This window comes from Gekko japonicus, unplaced genomic scaffold, assembly GCF_001447785.1.
Source record: "Gekko japonicus isolate JY-2015 unplaced genomic scaffold, Gekko_japonicus_V1.1 scaffold2294, whole genome shotgun sequence".
Taxonomy (NCBI): domain Eukaryota; kingdom Metazoa; phylum Chordata; class Lepidosauria; order Squamata; family Gekkonidae; genus Gekko; species Gekko japonicus.
In genome coordinates this window covers 205,152-213,927 of record NW_015174339.1, presented here as the reverse complement: position 1 = coordinate 213,927, position 8,776 = coordinate 205,152, and positions in this window count along the sequence as shown.

Sequence of the window (8,776 nt, the reverse complement as noted above, 5' to 3'; positions counted from 1 at the left end):
CTTCCTCTTATCCAGTTTCTAATCCATAAAATGACATGTCTTTTTGTCCCATGACTGCTATGTTTACTCAAGAGCCTTTGAAGAGTGACAGTCAAAAGCTTTTTTGAAGTCCCAAAAGTATATAATGTCTATCAGATCAGCCTTGTCTACATTTTTTTTAACTCTCAAAAAAATTCCAAAAGGTAAAATGGCTTTGAGAGAGTCATAACATGGTGGCAGGGCACATAGAACAAGTGCTTGGAATGCAAGATGTCCTAGATTCAGTTCCTAGACTCTCCAGTTAAAAGGGACTGCAGGAAGCAACTGTGGGAAAGAACTGAGACCTTTGATAGCTTTGCCAGTCTGAACAGATAATACTGGATTAGATGAACCAACAGCAGTATCTATGTTTCTGTGGGTATGATTTTGTATGTGGAATCATGCAGCATCCTGTGATGGGTGGGTTGTTTGGAAAGGAGTATTGAGAGAAAAGTGGGAGGAGTAAATCAGAAAGCCAAAGGGGCGGGGAAACTAAAAAGACATGATAAATAATTTAATCCATTGATTTGAATTTACCAGCCAAATCTTTGGCTGCAGATCTCAAGTATCTATATTGATTTCCCTTTAGCTTGTGGAAGTTATTCGCTATAAACCATAACTATACATGCTTATTCACTGCTGGTTATTTTCCCATTTTGTGCCATTGTTTGATTCTATGCTGCGCCCACTGTCTCTAGTCATAAAGAAAATCTTATACAGAATACACTAGCAGAGTTGGAGACATAACCTAGGAAGATTACTGAAATGTCACAATGCACACCTTGTGTTATATCAACTCCACCCAGCCATGAAACTCACTGGTCAAAATAACCACGTGACCTTGAACTAGTTTCTCAATCCAGCCTATTCACTGGATTGTTATAGGGTAAAGTAGGGAGGAAGTACAGGAGTATGATGTGCTGAGCTTGCAGTGTACCTCCAGTACATACTGGGCCTCCCTTTGGCTGCTATTTATAAAAATTAAAAAATGTGCTCACGGATATCTCAATATGCAATGAATGGAACCAGAGCCTGAGGAGCTACCAGTTTGCTAAGACTACCTAATAAGTTTATGTCTGCAATAAAATTTTAACATGGAACTTGGCTCAGTGTTACCTCTCAGATATTGTGTTAGAGTATCTCTCAAACACTACAACAGATTTGGGGGATCTAGATGGTCAAGCTGCAGAGTCTTCTGGAGCCATGTTGCTTGCCAGATCCTCTTGTACCATACCATTTGTTTTTTTGAGGTGCAACCAGGATCTAGACCAGCTGGCCCCTGCCTACCCTGAAAGATCAGGAGTTACAGAACATCTGAGAAAGCCTGATACAAATCCCTAATTCGTTTTTTCTTCAATAAATACATGGAAAATATACTTTTATGATAATTAATGCCAATATTATTGTCAATTCAATGAACCTGAAACTTAGCATGACCATTCATATTCTTGAAGAGTAAAACCTGCACTTGGACAGCACTAATAAATCTGAAATAAAGCCTTAGTTCAGTTTCTTGAAAGAATCCTTAGCAGGTGCTTAGCAGGTGTAATGAATACCTCCTTGACCTAACATACACTTTGGCCTGTATATTTGACAGGTGAAGGGCTAGCCATTGCATCATCAGTATTGCTGGAAATGCCTTTTATGTAAATATTCTCTCTTTTAGCCAATGCAGTGGCTCATTTTGATGGACTCATCATGAAATGTGCAGCTATGTCATATTAGATTATGATTAGATATCATAATTACATTTTCTTCTGCCACTTTATCATCATTTCCCATAACTGTCAATATAGTGTAGTGGAAATACAATCTGCCATGGCTTTATATGGAGAGGTCACTTAGGTGTACAGATGGTCTGAGAGATGAAGCATGGAGGCTAAAAAAGACAGCTACTGTGCTGGAGGCTAAAGCAAGGAAGATAAACTGAATGTTGACAGTGACTTTGACACACATTATCAACTCCTTTGAGGAAACCCAGCCACTCCAGAACTGTTCCAGGTGGTGGATGACTTATCTTGGAGAGCCAGCCAGGTTTTAACTCGCATATTTTATAATGGGGGCGGGGCTGTGATCAGATATCCTGCAATATACTGGATCAGATTCTGTTTTACCACTTCCCTGAGATACTGAAAATGAAAAGCTTTAGCACAAACTCAGTGTACATAAGGGTAAAGAAAGCAAAGTAATTTAGTGGAAATAATACTATAGCACTTCAGATTGTTCACAGTGCATCAGGTGATTCTGACCTATTTCACAGGATTGTTTCACCAATTGCTCAGGTAATGTATGTGAAAGATTTGCAGTAACATATAAATGTCCAATAGCTCAGTAGAAGAATGTTTATCCCTGTAAGGAAGATCAGAATTATAACCATAGTTAAAATGGAGGACAGAAATACAATTGCCTAAAGCCATCTAATTAATTAATGGCAGAAGTGGAAGCCGAGCTTTCGGTACGTAGCTTGGTCACTTAGGGCATAACTACATGATACAGTTTTTCTGGGTGAATCCACAGGTTTTGTCAGCAGATGTTTTCTGAATATCCATGCCCCTTTGGTGTACTGGATTGGGATCACAGCACTTGAGGAGAGGGAAGCTTCCTCCACACACCATTTTTTCTGACATGAAGTGGCACTGGGTGTCCTGTTTCTCCCACTGAGAAAGTCTATGTTTATTCTGTCAGCATATGTGGAACCCCGAATGGGGCAAAAATACCCCCTCCAAGTTATTTCTATTGGAACAATGGTACAGGGAAACCTTAAACATCCTCTCCCTATGTTCCATGGTATAAATAATGTCCATGCATGCCAGGAAGGCACAGACTGACTTGGAGACATACCTGGAAAAAAATTATTTTGTGGTTAGCCTCTTAGACACTGATAAACATTTCAAAATGTACTATGTATAATGAAAATCTATTGACTATCATATTTTTATTCCAGCCATGGAGTTCATATTGGCATATATTGTTTCCTTCTCCCTCATAATTACATTCTAAAATAAGTTATCCTGAGAAGAGTGACTGCTGGCCCAAGTTTACCCAGTGAGCCAACATTCTAACCACCTCTGCATGCCTCTGTAACACACTCTTATAAGATGGCATTTGGGAAGATTATTTGGTACTTATCATCAATAAAATGCAGGACAGATGATTCCAATACTGAATGCAGATATAGTTATGGGAATAGTCAGTAGAATACACAATGAAATTGCTTGCCTTAAATATTAGGTTGTACTATAATGACATTTTTGTATTCGCATTTGCCTTCATCTCTTCCTTGTTTATAAATGACAAAAGCTATAGAAGTCAAATGGCTTGTGCATTACATGGGTTCATCCAACCAAAATTCCCTTTTCCCACCTGATATTTTATTTGTTTGTAGACATACAGGTGTCTACATTACATTGTCAGGTTATTTGACTATCTTGTTATTAGCTCGTGTGAATGATTAACTTTCCCCTGATCCTAAGACTGTGTTTCTGTTACTAGATCGTTTTTTTTTTTTTAATCTTCTGGGTTTTAAAAAATAAAATAGGGATCCTGTCTAACATTTTCCCATTTGATCTGTGGAATCACATACAAAAAATTCTAGGATCCATCTTTTAAGTGTGCATAACTTTATGTATCTGAACTCCGACAGAAGCCCCATATAGACATAGCCTTACTACTGGACTAAATGTATGTCAGTGAAACGGTCCCCCCCCCCTACGCATAATGATATATATATATGCACATTATCAAAGGTGCTCATTAGAAGTTACAATGATATATATTATGGCAAATTGAATTGAGAACACCACATAAGCCAAGTGTGAAAGCACAATAGGCTTGTTATGCAATCGCTAATGTAGTCGTGCTTTCAGTTCAAAAGCAACATTGTAAAGCTCTGGTGGTTTGGAGTGTTAAGCACTTAGAGGGGTGGAATCTTATCCAGACTAATCTCGAATTGATTTTATTTCAGCTTTTATTATCATCACAGATAGTTTGGTCCAGGAGAGTAATGGGAAAACGCATCTGATGAATACATGGATGATGCAACTGCAAAAGGCTAGGTTTTTTCTTTTCTTTTAAGAGTTGTTTTCAAGGTGGGATAGGAGCCAGTGTGATGTAGTGGTTAAGAGTGATGGACTCTAATCTGGAGAACTGGGTTCAACTCCACCCTCTTCCACTTGAAGCCATGTTGGATGACCTTGGGTCAGCCACAGCTCTCACAGCCCCCCCAAATAAGCCTAGCTCACTGCATAACACTAAAAAAAAAACAGCTAGCGCTTCAGTCTGTCAGACAATCCTAGGATCTCTTGGCTATACCACACACAATGCCATATGATAATTTAATTTAAAAAATTTTCAAGGTGGGATAGTAAGAATCTAGATAGAACAGGTTAATTTTCAGTGTTTCATTTGAACCAAAGCTCAAAAGCCACTGGGAATGTTTGGGTTCATGATAGCTGAATGATAACAGAATTATGTTAATGCCTTTGCCACCCTGACAGCAAGAAGGAGGAGGAGGAGGAGGAGGAAGAGAGGATTCTCTTCACTACCTGAAGGAGTCTCAGAATGGCTAACAATTGCCTTCCCTTCCTCTCCCCACCACAGACACCCTGTGAGGTAGGCGGAGCTGGGAGAGATCTGAGAGAACTGTGACTGACCCAAAGTCACCCAGCTGGCTTCACGTGAAGGAATGGTGAAATATACTGGGTTCAGACGCATAGAAGTGATCAGCTCATAGTTTATTAGTGATTAGTTCAGGCTCAATACATAACAAATGGGGAATCAAACCTGGTTCTTCAGATTAGAGTCCGCTGCTCTTAACCACTACACCACACTGGCTCTCCCAATTAGTAGGCAGAGTCTGCTGATCAGTGGGTTTACTTCCAAGCATTCTTGAGCCTCTATAACATCATCAGAAAGTAACAGATGTCATTTGGCTTTTAACACTGTTCCAAGGAAAGCCCCAGACCCGTAGCTATGGTGGGGCATCTCTGGGCCTCGCCCCCTGACTTATTGCCAAGGCCCCCTGACTTTCCAATTTTTAATTTTATTTGTACACTTCCTTGGGGGGGTGCCCCCCGAATTATTTAAAGCCCCCCATTAAAAAATCCTGGCTTCAGGCCTGAAAAGCCCCATGCCACAAGATGCTTATAGGAATCACTGTCACATTATTTAGGCCCCTGCCACACGGCAGGGGATAAGTCGCTCAAAGCACGGCTTTTAAAAGCCGCACCAAAGTTGAGACGCCACGGCGGGATCCCAGGATCCCTTGGGCCATGGTGCCTTTTCTCCCTGGCACGATCAGATGCCGGGGAGAAAACACAGTTCAGATGGGGAGCCTGCCGAACTGCGCATGTCGGAGCATGCGCAGTTTGGCTAGGAGCCGGGGATGAGCCGGCGCAAAGACGCGCTGGCGATCCGACGGTCCGGCTTGCGGCGCTTCAAGCAGAAGAACCACCCAGGTAGGTGGTTCTTTGTAGTGCGGGTTTTCGGGCAGAAAGGACAGATCGGGGACGGGCAGGCAACGCTTCCCAGATGTTGCCATGGGATCGCGCCCGTTTGCTCCACCCCCGATCCGTCCCGCTCCCGTCCCAAAACACCTAGTGTGAACAGGACCTTAGAAAAGTAGCTGTATTTATAAGTCAACATTAGCAACTATTTTACAAATGATGTTTTCTGATACTGAGGGAATGCAGAATCCAGTCATGTGTACTAGGTGCCAGAATGACAGTGTAACTTTATATAAAATGATCCCCATTCAAAGTCTTTACATCAGTACACATTTAAGCACATTATTTTCCATATAAGATCAATCACTATGTTAAAGCATCTTTTCTTTCCTGTGAAAGGGCTATCACACTCCAAGCACAACAAGCTTTGTTTAGGAATAATATTTATAGTCTACAGATTTGCTCTCAGGTCTTGGAAAAATATTAAAGCATGAGCGGCTGTGACAAACACAGTAGGTTCTCTGGTGGTCAAAATGATTTTAGAAAGCTGTGTGCTCTGTTTCTAATGTCGTGCTATTAAACAGCTGAGGGTAATGCTTTGATGCTGCATCTAGCGACAAATGGAACTTCTGTAACACCAGTCCACATTGTTCAATGAGTGTTCTGCAATGACACTAAGTAGCACAGTAGTTAGTCCATTCCCTACAAAACATTACTTTGCTAACATCGTAGCGAGGGCTTCCTGATTTCAGAGAGGTATTTCTTATTTATTTCAGAAATACTCTTGAAGAGGAAGACATGCACCATAACTGCAAAAAGCAACTTTGCCAGGACAGTATATTCTAATAGATAATGTTTTGATACATTATTTTCTTACCACCACACAATGTGTTCCTTTCTTGGGAATTCTTTAGGTGGCAACCCTAAGTCAGCTAAACATTTCTGTAAATAAGACAGCTTTATTTATTAGACAGTGAAGGGTGTTTCCAAATAAATAGTTTTCAATTTATAGTGCAGCAAATGTGTAGTTAAATTGTTTGTTGTACGTTATTGCTCTTATGCACATGGGTTGGAAGCCTCAGACTAACCATGAGTCCTACAGATGTGCTGTGTCTCTTTCATGTATGCTAAGAAAAGCATCAGTCAGGTAAGGCAGAGGTGCTCAGTAGAGAGGATTCTTTCATGGCCTTGACACTTGCCTTACTCTTTATTATGGTGCCCAAGTTGTGTTCCCTTTCCTCTGCTCTTTTGGTCTGCTACCATGGTCCTGGCCTTGACACCAGTAAAGTATAACTGTGATTCCATCTCTTTGTGTCACATGACTTCCTATCACATACTTGCAGCATGGTGGGTCTCATGCACAGTGGGTACCATGACTGGAAATGGTGAAACCCATTGTAGCAGGGTACCAAAACATCTTTATCAAGGTTGTGCTTCTGGACATCAGATTTTCCTAAGATACCAGCCACAATATTTTGAGTTGGAAAATATAATTATCTTCCCAGCTGGCAGCTTAATAGCAATGCCCAGTGCTATAAGGAACGAAGGTGTAAAAGTGTCAAAGGGACCTGCTGTCTGGGGCATAGTTAATTAAAAACAACAACACATTAGCATTTATATAGTGCCCTTTCCTAAATTCTCTACATAAATTATCTCAGTAATCTGTATCACAATTCAATATAGCAGTCTAGTGTTATTATTGCCATGCTAGGGATGGAGGGCTTGCTTACTTAAAACAACCCAGTATGTGCTTACAAGGAAATTATATCTGTGAGTTTCATATAATATAGAGGACACATTTAACTGCTACATGACAAGCAATGCATGCATGTGCCCTTTCCACATCATTTTGAGACCTTTTAAATTATTTTATTTTTCAGTTTTTAAAAGGCTGTGCATTTGCCCACTGTAACATATAACTCTGGAAAGGTCCAAAGTCTACAGATTCTGCTGAGATATGTTGGATCCAACATATGATATTTTCTAAGTATTTCTGTTGCTTTGTGAATCTTGGAAAGCAGGGAATATTGTAATTGACAAAGAGCCCAGAAAGGTTTAGTATTATCTGTTAGACTGAGTCCTGTACATAGAATTTAAATGCAGCATTTCAATTCAATCTACTCTATCAGCCCACTCATTGTATAACAAGGAAATGAATTCAGCATGTAAGAGATATTCAATGACTTGCAGGAAAAGAGCCACTAACTACATAGAAGAAAGATATGTAAAACTACAATTACAATTACTCTTACAAACCTATTTCTGGAGAAAGATAACAAAGAAACTCAATATGAATTTCAGAGGAGGTATGGTCTCTTTTATTCTGTTAATAGATGTACTAGGAAATGATTAGCATCTCTCTTTTTTCCAAAGCTGAAACAGAACTATAAAGTTGTAGGTAATATCTTTTATAAAACCTCAAGCTATTAGCTCTGCTTCCCTTTCCCTATTACAGAGATTGTTAAAGAAAGGCAGTTGAAAGTCTACTTCTAGAAAATCGCATACAAAAGTCAAAAATCAATGTCAGGTGAACTTCAGGGAACAGAATGTAGAAAATCCCAGGTACAACAATGGAGTGTATGTGAATGGCAGATGAAATAGACCAAATCAATAGGATGCTTTGAACAAGATACCACAGGAAGCAATAGCTGCATATTTTAGACACTGCACTATTTTATGCATGCTAAAGAGTACCAAGGCAACTACCTAATCACGATCAAGGAAGGTCTCATCTGAGAACACACCAATGACTCTGATAGGAGAAGCTTTGATATTTGAGTCATCCTGAAGGAAGCAGTTTCACTAGTTTAAAAGTGTGATATGCTTGAAAAATTAGCCCTCTTTAGATGGAAATTAAGCAATATTTTGACATGATCTGTACATGCAACAAGTCAGCTTCCATGTGGATTGCAAAGGCTTAGTGTCTATTACAACACAGGGCAAAGTAAACAGCCAATTCAAACAAGATCACGATGATTTAGGAAGCTGTTTAAGGACTATTATCTTTTGCAGAATCAGAACTGTTGTACACACAACAGATAATTGAAAATTCAACATCCAAACCAAGATGATACAAGATTAACTTTGAGACTCTATATCATTCAGAGGATTCAATCAGAGAATCAGCCTGAGTCAGCCATTAAAATGAGGAATAAGGTGATGTTATTGAACAAGCCAGCATCATTAAAGATAGTCAAGCAGATGGAAGGGGAGTGAAAAAGAAAAGAAGAAGGGTACAATAGCTTGGACAGGCTTATTAGTCAAGCAGAGCAAATGGCCAGGAATCATGCTAAGAGTTAAGAACACAAATGATA